Source organism: Aulonocara stuartgranti (genome assembly GCF_965226115.1).
Source record: "Aulonocara stuartgranti genome assembly, chromosome: 11".
Lineage (NCBI taxonomy): Eukaryota > Metazoa > Chordata > Actinopteri > Cichliformes > Cichlidae > Aulonocara > Aulonocara stuartgranti.
Genome location: NC_138947.1, coordinates 18,928,648 through 18,945,406, shown reverse-complemented (window position 1 = coordinate 18,945,406; position 16,759 = coordinate 18,928,648). Strand labels below are relative to the sequence as shown.

General features: G+C 41.3%; 1 protein-coding gene across 6 annotated transcripts in view; it reads left to right on the top strand.

The window, feature by feature from the left end:
• Positions 1-923: 923 nt before the first annotated feature.
• Positions 924-16,759, top strand: part of LOC309716771 (uncharacterized protein) — a 63,819-nt gene continuing 47,983 nt past the window's right edge. For 2 of the 6 annotated variants that reach the window (XR_014279512.1, XR_014279513.1), the window contains exons 1-3: positions 924-1,000; positions 1,560-1,626; positions 13,894-14,056. The gene's annotated coding sequence lies outside the window, so the exon portion shown is untranslated. The other 4 variants (XR_014279511.1, XM_082550785.1, XM_082550787.1 and 1 more) reach the window with 3 other exon arrangements.

Genomic DNA, 16,759 nt, shown 5'->3' with positions numbered 1-16,759 from the left:
TCTAAAGTTTGGAAATAATGTTTAAACAACACATTTACACATTTCGAAACCTTGAAAATGTATTCACAAGTTATATATAGTCACACCGACATATTCTTGCTTACTGTAACATGTTGAAAACTACTTTTAGGGAATTTTATCTTAAAAAAATGACAATATTGCTATGTAAGATGCCTACTGAAGGGGAATTGTTTTATATATATATTTCACACATGGTGTCAATAGGATCTATATGCTTAAAGGATGAACAAATTTATATAACTGAAAGAAGCAAGATGAAGGAAATTCAAACATGAAAAGTAACAACAAAAAATAATTCATAATTCAAGTTTCCAAGAGGTAATTATTATTATAATTAAATAATCAATTTCATCACTTAAAGCATTAGAAATAATGAAAAAAATACAGGCCCATCAGACTAATGCCTGGTAAGTATAAATACTTAATTTTTTGCTTAAAAAAAAAAAAAAAAAAATGCTCTATAGCGCAATAAAAAAGGTAACTTACACATAATGTATCGCTCAATATTGGAATACGATTATTAATGTCACATTTGAATGCCAAACCACTCTGCATTTAATTATTTGTTATTATTCATTTCCGTCTCTTTTCTACAGGTCACCCCCAACTGGTCTGGCAGATGACCGCCTGTCCCTGAGCCTGGTTCTGCCAGGGTTTTCTTCCTGCTAAAATGGAGTTTTTCCTTCCTGCGGTTTTCTCTGTTTTCTTTATATTATTGTAGGGTCTTTACCTTACAATATAAAGTGCCTTGAGGCTATATGAATTAAATTCAATTGAAACTGGACAACAACAAACATGAAGGGCACATAGAAAAAAGGAGTGTAGAGAGTGGAGTGACGGCATACTGGATGCAGGTGGTCTTATGTAGCAATAGTGAGTTTAAAGACTTACCTGTTCTTCACCTGTTTCTCACTTGAACCGGAAAACAGACGTGATGAATTCGAAGCTACCGGTAGCTGAAAAATGAAGTTGACCTCTGGTGAGTGCGCATGCTCGACGGCTGCCTGAGCTAACTTTACTAAAATGTTAGCACAATAAGCTAGTTTAAAAAGTCCTCGGCAGAAAGCCTGAACTTCTTGTATTAAAAATGGAACTTGCACAATATATAAGGACAATCTCCTCATCAAAAAACACTAAGGCTCTCAAGACTGTTAACATCTGTAACCGATTGAAACTGCTAACTTGATTTTGGCTCTTGCAAACTTTTGTTTATTTATGTTCCCCTTAATTTATTTTATTTTTTGTACTCACTTTTGTCTCACTGTCCTTGTCACTCTTTCTGTTCCTCATTGTACTACCACAATGTTATCTTTTATGTGATCCCTGTTTTACTTGACTGTATGTCTATAATGTGATAAATAAAGTTTAAAAAAAAAAAAGCTAGTTTAATATCAGTGTGTGTAAGCTAGCAAACCAACAGTCAGACTACGATGTAAATAAATGAGAACCACAGACCGGAGTAAAGTTTAGCTCTGAGGGTGGAGAGTGGACTCTGGCTCCAACCAGCAATACTGACGGGATTACTGTGTATTTCACAGGTGGATGCTGTCATCACCAGTATTGAAAGACGAACAAGGCTAAATTCAACTTTAAATAGACTACATGGTGCGTTTTGTAAGTACTCTGTAGTGACGTTCAACTAATTCCCGTTAGTACACTGTTTGTTGGGTTAATTGTTAGTTTTTTTGATATAATTGTAGGAAATAAACTGATAATTAATCCAACAATGATTACAGTAACTACAGGATAGTTAAATAAAACACTGATTGGGTAGTTCGGATGCTATTAATTGTATCTTTTTGTCAAAGAGATACATCTAACAGTAACTTACTAACTAATATGGCTGATTCAGGCTAGCTGCTTTGGTCTAGTTGACCAAAAGATGTCTTATTTCCTATTTTTTAATTTCCTATCACAGTAAAATGCAAAACAATTTCTGCAATCTAAAAGAGACAGAAGTTACCAAAGAAAATTTCCCCCAATCTTTTCTGAACTCACTGAAAAACCAAACTGGACTAAAACAGCAGAAAACAAGCAAAACAAAAATAAATTTTGTTTTGAATTTGATAATATCTTCTAGTAGAGCTGTGCCAGCTGTGAAATTTTAGATCAGTACCCATGTTTAAAATAATAATTTGCCCAGTAGCAGAAAGTCTTGAAGGATTTCCTCAATTCTTTCATATTTGGAAATTCGATCCACAAACCTGTTGGAACTTAACACAAAACAGCATACAGGGGAATATTGGACAGTATTGACTTACTTTGATTTTTTTAATGTGCTATCCCATTTTTTTGCGCTATCATGCAAGATCACTGCTTGAATGTTGGCATGTTCAGTGGCGTTCAAAATGTCTTTAATTTGGTTAATTTAGTATCTGCTGTCACTTGGCGTGCCTTGCATAGTGGCTGAGTGGAGTTTGCAGTGAGAGGACACCTGAACTGTTTATTATTTCTGAGGCAAAAATAAGATGGAAAACCTTCAGTCAGCACTCAGTCCATCTGAGCCAGACTCATTTTAAAAGACAAGCAGCTCTTGCACTGAAGGATCCAGGGTCACCAGTATATGCTAATAGGAAATCTCTGTGGACTTGCAGTTTCTCATCACATAACCCATCTGCACAACACAGTGGCTGTGTATTTTAGACTCTGCTGCAGCCTGCCTTCCTCTCTTCCTCCCTGTCTTTCTCTCTCCCCTCTTCTGTCTTACTGTCTTTTCTCAGACTCGCACATATGTGGTGGGTTGAGCACAAGCAAGAGCACCTAAACTCACACACACAAAGTGCGCACTCACGCACACACACATACACACGCGCACACAGCAGGAGTGGGGCCTGCAGCTCCTGGGTGTTTTGTGGGTTGGATTCACACCGATGCTTTCTCTGACTGCACTATTGTTATTTAAATGTGGGAGGGCGATCAGCAGCAAGCATTAATGGCATCCTCAGCACTGCGGATTCTGCACAAGACACACACACTTGCACGCACAAAAGCGTACGCACATAGACATGCACACGTGCACGTGCGAGACTCACACTTTCACGCAAACCTTGTGGATGCACCTTGAGGGCCATATGAATAACAAATACCTCTGCCATCTGCAATACCACAGAGTATTCCCGACCATTTCGGCACATTAGTCAGCAGTCCTTTGACTTAGGCTCTCCACGCACTACTTGGTGTATTAGCAGCAATCTCCCTCGCCACGATACGCTGCGTTTAAGAAAATGCAGTTTGAAGAGAAGTTTGTTTTCTAAGCTTAAACTTTATGTCGCTGCCGATCTGACCTTGTCCTCTCGAGTTTGATGTAATGGGAGGTGCTTGAGTCATTTGCTGCGGCGATGTTTTGTTCTGTCAAGGCCAATCTGAGCCCGGCTCGAATACCTGTGGTGATGGTATCGTTTTAAACTGGTGAAGACCTCCCCCACCTCCCCGACACTGCCAGACCAAATGGGATTAGACAGGCACCCCTGGCCATTAACACTTGATCCTTACCTGATTTCTTTCTCCCTAGGAAACCACGGCTGAAATAGTCAGACATGTTGCCTTTCGATTCCACATGATAAAAGATGTTAGTTCAGAACTGTGGCAAGTGAGTCCAGTGGTGTTATAATGCAGCAAAATGAATTTGGAAGAAAGTTTTGTCGTCTTCCAAGTTCATAATGTAGTAGAAATTATATGCAGTGGAGTATTTTTTTTTTTAAGTTGCAACACAATATTTGAATTTGAGGCTTAGCTCAGTACTGTCATTGTTGGTGGTTGTGATTGTTTGACAGAATTTGGCAGTTGCATATATTTTCATGGGCTGAAATTCACCTAGATTTTGGTTATTTTGGTACCCTAACAATTTATTTTCAATGATGTGTAGACACAGATTACTGAGATATACATCAAACTTACCTGCAAGGTCAAAATAGACATAATTGATGCTTTTGTATAGTCCATTTTTGCAGGATATTTCTAGTTTTCGGATGAGTGCATATTATAGGTATTAGACACCAGATTCCCTAACAGACTTGTCACATCCATAGATACTCATTTGGAGATGGTCTTGGAATATTTGTGAATTTCAGTCAAAGCATATATGGCTACAGGTCTGCGAATCCTGCTAAACACCCAAGCTGTCATAATGTTATGTCTGTAGACACTAAGGTTTTGTTTAGATGGCCAACATTTAGGTACACTTAGTAAATTTCACTTATTATTTAAATTGCTCTTTTAAGTATTCTATCAGGAAATTATTGAACAGCTCTCCAAGTTTATCATGTGCAGAGTTTAAGTTGTTAGTGTCCAAACTGTGCGGTATTAAAAACTGCAGCGGCATCTCTACACTTTTGCTCAGCCGCTGCAAAGTTTGTGATATAGGGCTAATAATGTTGTAGCCTGTAGTTATTTACTAAGATAATATCTTTCCCACCTGCACTGAGCAAAATTCTCTTGTTTTGCTCTTTTTTTCCAGCTAAAATTTGAATATGATTTTAGATGCTTCAAGCCTCGCTGAAAGATGTTGATATCACTTAAATGCTGATGTGTTTAGCACTTTTCTAATATCAGTTTTAGGTCAGCTACATCAATAGATTTTTTTTTTGATAGATTACTTTTCATTTTGCCTCTCAGGAATTTGTGTAATTGTTTATGTAATCAATGTTAACGTCAAGATAATGTGAATTTGGTTTATCACAGAACAAATTTTCTCATTTCTGTGTAATTAAATAAGCAGTTATTTAATAATTATTGCTTACAGTATTGGGTTAACTAACTACTTTTGTCTAAAAGAAAGCATAAGAATTAGTAATTACATCTAGTTATTATTAAAAAAAATACTAGAAGGCATTTTTTGTGACAGGAGAGCTGATTTGGAGAGCTGGCAAGCGTTTCTGAGTTTATGAGCACAAGAATCTCCTCGGTTCCTTGGAAGTTTGCGTTTCATTGATGTTGATGTTTAAATGCAAGCGTTTTTGAGGAACATTCACGAATATGTGTTTTTGTGTGTGTGTGTGTGTGTGTGTGTGTGTGTGTGTGTGTGTGTGTGTGTGTGTGTGTGTGTGCGTAAGAGTGCATCTGTGTGAGTCCGAGTGTGTGTTGCAGAGTGTTGTCAGAAGTGATCCTATTTTCATTACTCACTGGCTCAAAGGAGGAGGTGAGGCCCTGGCTTGCAGCAGTGATAAATGCATTACCCCAATAAACCCTGTCTCCACTGAGGTGCTGAATGCTGACACGCACACACACAAAAACACAGACACGAGGGAGGTGGTTGGGGAGGAGGTGGTGACAGAGAGAGAGTAAGAAGGATGTATAGATGGAAGGAGTGAAGAGACAATCAGATAAGGAGAGAAAGACAGTGACAGCTAAGAGGAGATGAGAAAGAGAAGATGGAGGAAGAGAAAGGGAAAAAAAAACAACAGAGGTTGGGATACAGGGGAAAAGTGAAAGGGAAAAGTGACAGGTGCCCAGGAAAACGGAGTGACAGCAGAGAGAGGAGACGGAGGAAAGGATGGAGGCAGACACTAAAGAGAAAGAATGAGAGAGAGTGGAGGGGCAGGTGGAGGGAGTGGTGGGTGCAGAGAAGCAGAAGGTTAGGGGTAGAGGGGTGCTAATGGCTGTATGCAGAGCAGGACTGGAGGGCACGCGGGGGCTTGTGGGAGCAGAGGAGCAGCAGGGTTGGTGGATGGTTTCAGTAGGTATAGATAGGAAGGGAGGTGAAGGATCAGTGGTGTCCAGCTGGCCTCTTCCTCTGCCCCTCATTAGAGTAGCACAGGTCTGTTGAGAATAGTAATCCAGGAGGAGATGAGGTCCATATTCTGTGTGGAGTGTTCATTTCCCCACATGTAGCTTTAAGTTGATTAAATTACCCGTATTCCTGCCTGATCTAACCTACATTAAGAGAAGTTCTCACATATGCACACTCCCATTTTTGGATTCAAACCCAAAAAGCTGAGTTTATTTATCAACGTGCCATCAAATTGAAATATTCTAAATGTCTTCATGTAATATTGATTTCATCCACACACAGCCCGGCGCATTTGGTATCATTAAAATGTGGGCGTCTGCACTAGAAGTGTGGTATTGAACAAAGTTTGGATGCGCAGCACAACTTTGTAGTGATTGACATAAACCTTCAGTACGCCAAAATGTGTGTGTTGTTGATATCATGCATGTTTTTGCTTTTTATTTTGGTGTAGAAACACAGATGTACATGATGTTTAATGTCTTAGGCAGATACACTATATGCGTGTTTATGCATCAGTGTCTGTGGCCAAAAAATGCTTGTGTGGGCATATTATAGGATGAATGTGCGTGCAAAGGCTGTATGGTTAAAAAGTGTGTGTTTAGTAAGAATGCATCTTAGTGTATTTATTTGTAAAGGCAGTTGTTTATGTGTGTGCAGCATATGTGTGTGCATATATGGAATGAGAATATAAAGAATCTGGCCTTGTGTGTATGCAGTGTTTTCATGAATATTTGTGAATGACTGTGGGTGTGTGTGCTCAAACTCCTAATCACCAACTTCCTCCCTCTCTCTCTCTCTTCTTTGCCTCCCAGCCCACCGCCTCTGGTAATGAGGTGAGGGTAGGAGCAGATCAGAACCCTTAGCGAAGTGGACTGGCCCCGTCCTCAGTCGCAGCTACATGCGGGTCAGGCCTCCCTCATTAGCCGCCATCACTGTGACATCACAGGTGAAAGCGGCGGTGTGCAAATTGAAAACACCAAGTTCACCAAATCAAATCAGAACCTGAACAAAGACCTGCCGAGTCTGAGCTTTAAAAAAAGGGGGGGGGGGGGGGGGGGAAAGAGAAAATAGAAGAAAGTGTTAAGCAGGTCTTTTAAAAAAAAAATTTATTTTATTTTTAATGAATTAGAGGAGGAGCTGGATATTGTGTGTTGAAGTAGTGGGAGGGTGTCTGAGAGGGGTGAGAGGGGAGAATACAATTAAAAGAGAGCAGAGAGTCAGGGGGACTGACCTGGTGATGGGAGAGGAGAAGGGGCAGTTCTGAGTGCACGTGAACCACATAATGAAAGGTTGAACTTTTTGTGGCCAGGCTGGCATACCAAATCAACTCACCCTGGGAGTGTTGAGGGGGACAAGAGGGGAAAGAGTCCGTAGTGCGGCGTGAGAGAGGGAGGAAGGAGAAATGGAAAGATCAAGTGACCTAAATGAAAGAAGCAAAGGCGAAGGAGAGGCACAGACTTTAACGAGGGACAAGGGAGGTAGAGAGGGACTGAGCATGGGAGGGACAGAGGGATGCAGACCAACTAGCTGAATGAGTAGCGAGGAGGAGGCTGGAGAAGGAAAGGAGGGAGAGACGGAGAGAGTGAGAGGCCCCCGCTATGTGGCTGCCATGGGGGCCTGAGTGACAGAAATTAATAATTAGTGACAATGATTGACAGCACTCCCTCCATCTGCGGCTCTCTGCCGCCTCGCAACGCCTGCCTCCGCCAGCGACCGCGGGCACAATGAGCTCCAGAGGGATTGTGGGAGATGCACTTGATTGACAACTGCCTCCTGGAGAGACGAGGGAAGTGGAGTGGTGGGCTGAGGCAGAGGAGAGAGAAAGGAAGGCGTGAAAGAGAGGAGGGTCGGTGTAGGAGAGGGAGCGATGGAGGGAGAGGTGGGTGAAAGGGGCAAAGAGGGGACAGAACAAGAGAGGGGGGTTGGGAATTTAGGAAGATGGTCAGAGATTGAGGGAAGAAATGCTGCCATCAGCTCCTCTTCTATTATCATCCCCACTTTCTCCATCACACCTAGGGTTGCTCATATTGCCATTCCCTCCTCCACCCTGACACTAGCAGCCTTATGCAAAAGTGACAAATTTACCACAGAAGGGAGGAAATGGATAAATAAAGAGGAGAAAATGAGAAAGCGGGGTTGAGGCCTCGGGTTTCCGTGGTGAGAGGGAATAGCCTGTAAATAGTCATCAGCGGGGAATTTGTCACTCTCTCTGCTTCTGTCCTGTCTCTCTTTTCCTCGCGCCATCCTTCTCCACCCTTCCATCACTCCTGCTAGCCATCCCTACTTTCTTTCTCTTTGCTGTCAGCTGTGACACCACGAAGTGTCTCGGGTTTGCTATGCGCCTTTTCTTTCTCTGGAGGTGGAAATGCATCCGTGTAGGCATGAAACCTTGTATGACGATGTGCAAACCTCATGACATGAAGTCAAACAAATGTCATTTCTCCAACACATTTTTTCCTCTCCTTTTTCTTTTATCTTTGTTCCTTATCCACCCCCGTCACATTTTTCTTCTCTCCCTGCCCTGTTTTTTTCCTCATTCATTTCATTCCCTTTTGATACCCTTTTTCATCTACTTCCCTCTGATGTACCCTTCTCTTCATCCTTTTTCCTTCCATGCCAGACCCATTTCAGCCTGCCATGACATGGCCTGAGCTAATGTGCTCCAGTACGGCTTAATCGCTGCACAGGTCTCCAAGGCTTACTGCTACACACTGTAACAAAGTACACTACTTACCTCAGGGCCACACAGAGAATAGGCTTGTACAGAACACAGCGAGATCCAGTGGGAATCAGTTTCACATCACAACACATTATTGATTTTTTTTTCTTCTCTCCCCCCAAAACAGACACGTTTTTCATTGTTGCTGTAACCTAGCTTCCTATCTCTCTGTCCCTTGCAGAGATGGGGAGGGAGCTTAGGATTAAGGTCATGCCCTAGAGGTAAATGCTGTAATGGGTCTTTTTTCCCAGTTTTACTGGTTAACACTTTTTCTACTGAGAATGAACCCATCACTGGTTAGTTTGCACTTTTTTTTTTTTTTTTTGCTATGTCATGTTGTAACAGCTTATACAGCTTTCTCCCAAGACTTCTGCAGCACTGCAAAGAACTAAGTTGGAAAATAATATTTAAAAAATGATTTTAGTTTTCTTTTTTTGTGCAACTAGAGAGACAGAAGAGAACTTAGAAAGAACTCAGAAATCATTAGTTGTGAGGTTGATAAAAACTTTATTATTTTTTGTTGTTGACATTTTACTGTTCAGGTTGACCTGACTGTGAAGAAGGAGATAGGTGTCTGCTCTTTGGGGAGCTTTCTTAGTACCTAACTGTCTCAGTTTTTGGCTTTAATGTGTGTTTGTGGGTTAAGAAATGTTTCCTCCTATCCCTCGTTATAGAAAAAGCAGCCAAGTGCTCTCATTTAATTGGTTTTTGTTGAAACATTTGTTGAAAGCAAGTAAATGTCCTTGAACGGCCCACATCATTTCTTCTTCTCTGTCCATGGCCCAACTGATGCTTGTAACTTTGCAGCAACCCTGTACTCTTTGTACACACACACACACACACACACACACACACACACACACACACACACACACACACACACTAAACAGACGGCAAAGAGCACGTGGAGTTGACAGCTGGTAACTGCAGGGCCCAGCAGGTGCAGAGTGTGTGTATGTGTGTGAGTGTGTGGTTGGCCCCAGAGGGCCCCTGACTCATGGCCAGAGAGGCAGGCAGAGGTGTGTGTGTGTGTGTGTATATAATGTGTGTATACATGGTTATAAGGGGGGCCTGGCTGACTGACTAGCCTGGAGTTGACTTCACTTCAGCTCCAGTGATTGATTGCAATAGGCCTGGACATGAGGCGATGTATTGCCCGTGGATACTACCTTTGACTACCTTCATTACATCAATAGCCCTCTCTCGCTCCTATTTCCTGTTTTGTTGTTGTTATTTGTGTGTTCTTATGGCCTTTTACTGAACTTTGAAGAGTTCACTTTATTATGATAATCGGCACCGGACTGCGAACTTTGTGGAGAGACTCACTTGATGAAATGGATCATCGCTTGGATGCAGGAAAAGTTTGACTTGAATGCAGTGAACGTCGAAACTTTCCGTGCACACACCGGAAACTCTTTATCTGTATATCTTCTTTCCTTTACCAGAACCAGCTTGGTCTTGGTCAGTATGCCATTTGATGGAGTGCTCTTTGCCAGCCCGCCCGCCTCTGGCTATGGTGCCATCTTGAAAAGCGCCGCGGCACACACACCTGGCCTGCCGGCTGCGTCTTTGGTCTGCCTCACCTTTTGTCAGCACCATGTTAATGAAGGCCCTGTCAGTGTCCACTGCTCGCACACCGGGGTGCCTTTTAATGAGTTCGCTATTTGATCACTATAGACACCCGGCATGAACCATGTTCCCTTTTTTTTTTTTCCTTTTCTTTTTTTTTTTCAGATCCCTCATGGTTGCTTCTGCTTCAGTCTTGTATGCATGTTCACAAATTTTGTGTTTGTGTGTGTGTGTGTGCGTGTGTGTGTGTGTGTGTGGGGGTGGGGTTAAAGGGAAAGGAGACAAGGAGGTCAGCTGATTGGGACTAGTTTATAATAAAAGGGGAGGGTGGTTGTCTTTTAAAAGAAGGGGGGAAAAGAAAAGAAAATTATTATTTTTATTCCCCCCTCTCTCTATACCCAAGTGAGTCGTGGCTCTCTCTTTTCAGGGGTAGATGAAAGCAGCTGGGCGCAGGGCTTCCAACAAAAAGTGCCAAGCGATCACAAACAAACCTTCAGATGAATCACATCAAAGGCGCTGCCCCAATTGTTAGCCCTCTCATATCTGCGGAAAATTGGCTCATTAAGGGCAAAAAATGACATTGTTTACATTAGCCGGGGCCCTGATTAGTGCTAGCCATGTTTGTTGTGTTGCTCTGCTGTCCGCTTACCAACAGACCACTTCAGCCGCTCTGCACAATCGCTCCTTTGAAGGCTTTCTTTCTGTGGAAAAAAAAAAGGAGATAGAAAGAGTGAGGACAACAACAACAACAACAACAAAAAGAAATGGAAAAACAGAGTGGAAAAATACACCAAACACATACAACTGCGTTTGTGAACCCACACAAATGGACATGATAGCTTTTTCTCTCTCTCTGCCTCTCTGCTCTCCTCTGCTTATTGGCTTTTCTCTCTTTAGGACTAATTAGGTTGCTTGTGGAAATAAAGGTGATAGGAGAGGACAGTTGGGCCAATGATGAGTCTGTTTGTGCTGTAATTGCACTGATAAAGAGGCTAGTGTTGTTGGCGGCAAAGAAAAGAAAAGAAAGAGCTTGACAATGAAACGCCCGGGGCTCTTCTTTGTGGCGACGGCTGCGTATCTGTGAAAAGAACACCTTTTGTGGAGCAAAGCTTTTGTAAACTGGGATGATTTCTAATCTGTGGAAAGTGCTATGTGTTTTAGACAGGCATGTGTGTGTTTGATCTCATAGATCTAAGGTGTAAGGGTCCTTATACCTTCTCATCTACTACTTGAACTTGTTTTTTCGCTCATCTGCCCTTTTAAAAAAAACAAAACAAAACAAAGCTAAACAAACAAAAAGCATCTAGACACTGTGGAATCATTCAGCGCTACAAAAGAGATGAAATTAGACTGTTTTAATTTCTAATCACCTCTGCACAGACCCTGTCTTGTTGCATGCTATGCCATGTTATATATGCACAGAGAAAGCTGGACTGTGTTTGTATATTCTTTTTTATGGCGTGCTTGAACAGATGCCAAGATTCATAAAAAAAACACGGCTAAGACTTTGTATAAAGGTCATGGCCTATAATGCATTATGAACACACTCATAAGATATTTTAATGGAATTATGGGGCTGGATATAAACTGAACTAGCATGCCCAGAAAGCTTAAATATGAAATGAGCGTTTCAACTGCTCCAATCCACTGCTGGCATGTTTTACAGAACCACAGTGTGGTTGTTAGGCTGTTATAAATTGTTAATAACAAGCTGAAATGAAGGCTGTCTGTATGTATGTTTAATATGCCAGGTATCTTAATACACAGGCTGACAGCAGCAGTGGCCTTGCTCAGCATTTATTGCAGCTATTACAAATCATAAGAAATGCAAAGAAACAGTAAGACTGGGAATGAAGACAAGATAAATACAGAATAATATTTATAGCCGCAGAGTTGAGAGTACCACAGCCACCTGACCGCTGCTATCTCAGTATCTAACAGGTAGGTTTGCTTGCTATTGTCATCCTTGAACGTGGCACCTGTTTGGTGTCTTTAGTCAGGCGCAGGATAGTTTGTTGGGCAAACAAAAACGAGTGACAAGCTCACTGCTGTGTATTTTCCATGGGTTTCTGTGATCTCTACAAACACTTTTCTCTTTCCATGAGAAGGTTTGCACACAAATTGTGAACTATGCTCCTCTTTTTTGTTTTTCTTTTTTTGGTTGAGTGTAACTAATCAAAGCAAGTGTCAGTGATCGTTACCATGGTAACATCAGTCTTAAGCTTTACGTAGCCTGGGGGTAAGTTGTCAATATTTATTTGGTGCTAAATTAAGACAGGTCTAGCCCTACAGGCCTGTCTAAAGTATCCTTGTGAAACCATCAAACCGTCCATTCTCTTCCACTTATCCAATTCAGGGTCACCAGGGGGATGGACTCTGGTATTTGACACTAGGTATTTGACACATGGAGGTAAAAAGCATTGGGAATGCTGAACGTATAAAACCTTGTGCCTATTATATTAGCTATTATGAGACCTTTCATCTCATTTTACTTGAGTAAATACAGATGCTGGAGTTTTAGTTTTTTTTTTACGAAGCCCTCACATATTTGGCCCTTACACCCAAGGAGGAAGAGAACAACCAATAGTTGGAATGAGGTTCAAAGCTTTTTGTATTCCTGCTAAAAAAGCAACTTAATTGACACCTCAGTTCGAAGGTACGGACAGACAGTTCTCCAAGATGCTTGGAAGACACGGGTGATAAAGAAAAGAAAGACCTGCATGTGGTCTTTCTAGACCTAGCCAGTGCATTTGGGTCAGTGCTACATGAAGTACTGTGACTGCATATGATTTCTCAAGCGTTCCAGAGAGCATAGCTGCCTAAGCCTTGAGAGGATGTCACTGAGGAGGCAGATGAAAGGCAGAAACTGTGATACGTAACCATAGCCTTTATATTGTGCTATGCTCTCATGGATTTTAACATCTGGTCTTATTAATCAGTCGAATTCAGAACTTATGAAGAAAAAGGTAGAACAGGTCATCCAGTAATCAAAGGGTTGGCGTTTCAATCCCTGTATGGCTAAGCCTCCAGTCTGCATGCCTAAGAAGCTTTGGGATGCTGAACCCCAAGTTGGTCTTCTATGCATTTATATGAATGTGCGTGAATTTTAGATAGAAAGCAGTTAGGCGTAGAAAAAGTGCTTGTATAGGTGAATGTTGTAGAAAAGTACTATTTATCAATCAGGCTGTTTACTACTTTTGCCAATTTCTCCAAGCTTTTCCTCCTGTCTCTGTATCAGTTGCCCTCAAACAGTGATGAGGGACAAGTTTGTCCTATTTTTGATTGTCAGTAACATCAGGAGAATGCAAAATTTGTGGGAGAATAGTCACAATGTGTCTGAAGCATTTTTTTCCCAGCTGAAGTCGTACATGTGGATTTACTTCTTTGTATGTTGCCAGGTTCAAATTCATTCAGTCTTTCTTTTAACACAGACCATGAAACGTCTGCGTATTGTTTCCTATTAAAGTACTTATAATGTATTATACACAAAACATTCATAAAAAACTGTTATCATGGATGCACTCCCCCCACCCACAAAACAAAACATGATTTTCATGCGCAAGAATTCTGTGATCATCTCTATCGTTTGAGTCCGAGACTTTTTTGGCAAACTACTTCCAACAAGTTCCCGCAGTGACACGTTTGACCTATTAAAATTCAGGGGAGGACATTTCATTTATCTTAGCTTGGTCTGGCAGCAGTGAGAGAACAAGACCGTGCATGACAAAAAAAAGATGGAAAAAACTTTGGGAGTAAAACTTCAAGTTATGGGTGAGCAGGTCAAGCTGCACTGCTAACGACAGCCACCGACCCCGAGCTCGCCCTGCGTTACCCTTCACCTTCCTCTGCTCCCCAGCCCAACTCACCTTTGCCCTGGGAGAGAAATGGAGTCTGAGATAGAAGAGGAGGGAGGATTGAGGGAAGGATGGAGAAGAGATCCCCCTCAACATAATGATAACCGCAGAGATCTGGCCACCGTCCCCCACCGGCCCCTGGACACTCAGCCCCGCGGCCCCCAGGTCAGCTCAGCACATTATACTCGCTCTCTCCTCCTGAACTCTCTGACTCTACATTTACATACCCACCACTTTTTTTCCCTCTTACTTTTTCTCTTTTTTTTCTAGTTTGCTATATTTCACCTCCTTTTTTTTCACTACACCTCATTTTCTTTTCAGTTTCTCCCTGAACTCCTCCCTTTCTCCTCTTTGTCTTTTGCATTTCATCTGTGCAGACCATGCGCTGTGCGTGTATGTGTGTGAGTGTGTAATAATTACCATTTAGAATACTAGTAGATCTCTGAGGGAGGGAGCACAAGTTTGCCAACGCTCAGGCATGGTGGGAGCTGTTTGGTTTGTGTTTAGGTGCCCTTGGTGTGCTCTGCAGAGGAATCAGAATTTCCTTGACTTTTGACCGTTGTTCTCCCCAGGGGGGCGGCGGGTGGGATAAAAGGGCACAGACTGACTTCCATTTGCCGTTTAAAGACCCATATGGAAAATATAAATTGGTAGCAGCAGGAAAGACTGAAACCATTGGCATTCCGGGCATCCAGCATTTGAATTCATGAGGTTGTGTTATGTCTCTGCCCACTTCTCGATTGGAATATTTAAGAACGCGTCACACGGGGAAAGATGGATAGAGATGTCGGCAGTGCTTGCTTCTGTCATTGTTTTTTGTCCGAACCTCTTTCTGAATATTTACTCTGTTTCTTGGTAATATCTGATGCATAAACAGAATAAATGTTGACAGCTACGATGAGTTGATTTAGGATCAACAGAGTGCTTTCTATATTTACAAATTGCTGAAGCCTGGGGAAAAGCTTGTACATCCAAAATCTTGTTTGTTTTTATACATTTATTGGTGACATCCGGGAGATGTGCTCATCAAGACAAACTTACATAATGTTCATCATTAAGGAAACATAACTAGTGGAAATAAGTCGGCAGCAAACTATTTCCACAACAAGACATCTTGATCTTTTCTACAGTGTTTACTTGTTTTCAAAAAAGTGTAATCCTTCTAGTTTTTAACCCTTAACAACCTATGAATGACCTGCTCTCTGTTCATTTTTTACGAGCTGACGGTCTGGCGGCAGTGAGTGTTGACGTCAGCCTTTTTTTTGTTTTTTGTTTTTGTTTTCTAATCTGCATTGTTTTCATTTAAACTGATGTCAGCATTGTTAATTTGGAAAATCTAATGTAGTATATTAAACTGTTTGTGTCATTGTGCAGTCGTATAATGTTGTATTGGAAAACATAATGCTTTAAAGGGCTCAAAAAAGACCCAGTAACTAGTATGTTGTTTTCAAGCTTGGAGATGATCCAATGGAAACGAATGCTTTTTACTAATTCGTGTAACCCTGACCTTGTACCTTGAAACATTGCGTATATATATATGTATGTATGTATGTATTTTTTTTATCTTTACCCATATGACTTGAGCTGAATTTGCCGAAGCTGCTATAAGTTTCAAAAATACCGGCAGCCACCAATGCTGCATATATCCTGTCTGTGCAGTTTGCAAAGTGCTGATGTTGTGTTCGTAGGATCTTGTATTTTTGTGCAATAAAAACAAAAGTAATGTCCATATCGCCGCTTAAAGACAAACAACAACAAGCTTAATGATAAAGAAAGAAAAAAGCATTGATATATTTTTTCTCTGTTCTATCTGCCTGTTTTGTAAATAATTCTTGAACTGTTATAATATAAGTAAAAAAATATAATTGTAATTTGATTACTGAATGTAGTATTTAGTTATTTAGGATTTAGTATAGCTAGTGTAGTTCAATTATTGTGTTACTAAAAATAGTAATGTGATCACAGTAACTCATTTTACCCAACACTTACAGTGGACAGTAAATTAAAAAAAAAAAACCAGAATAATAATTGTAATAATTTGTCTGTCTAAAAAAAAATTGATGTATTATTTCATTTATAGGTTTTTCAGCTATTTCTTTTGCGAAAGAACTCAAGATTTTTAAATATTTTTTTCCACTTAGATGGCCACACTATGTCGAAATAACCCGTAACTAGTTGATAAAAAAAGCAACACTTCCATGCAACACATTTACGGATGCCATGAGGCAGTGTCATGTTGACACTGTAATAGATTTCGTGTCTTACATTGCTCCTCCTGCTTCACAGAACCACGCTTGACTAGCACAAGGTGGTGGCTGAATGGAGTAAGGATTGGTAGATGGATGAGCAGAGTGTAGTATATACTGTGTGTGTGTTTGTGCTAAGCAGGGGTCGTAGACTGACTGTTTGGCTTACTGGAGGAAGAAGTTCTGTGTGGTTCGTGGGACCACAGACCAACTGACCTTGTGGATCATAACTGCCACCAGGGGTCACAGCCAGCCAGCTAGAGAGAGAGAGCGAACAAAGCTTGATGATGCCCCATTTTCTCCATCTCACCCTCCTTATGTCACTGCTATCAGTTTAAATGGAGCATTATGCAAAATGAAGATGATTTTGGCTTCAGGGGGTGTGATGGGGAGAATTGCGGGTTAATGTAGGGGAGAAAAGAAAAAAAGATGGGGATTTTGTAAGGTGGGGAAAAAAGGGTGGAAGCAATAGTATGAGGTTCTGGGGTTTGGTGGGAGGTGCTGGTGGGGGATAAGGGGTATAAGAGGGTTAATATAAGTGACAAGTGAGTGTTTCATTCTATCTAAACCACCCTCCTAGACAGGTAACTCACTTAGAGAATTTGCTGAATGAGGCAGTCAG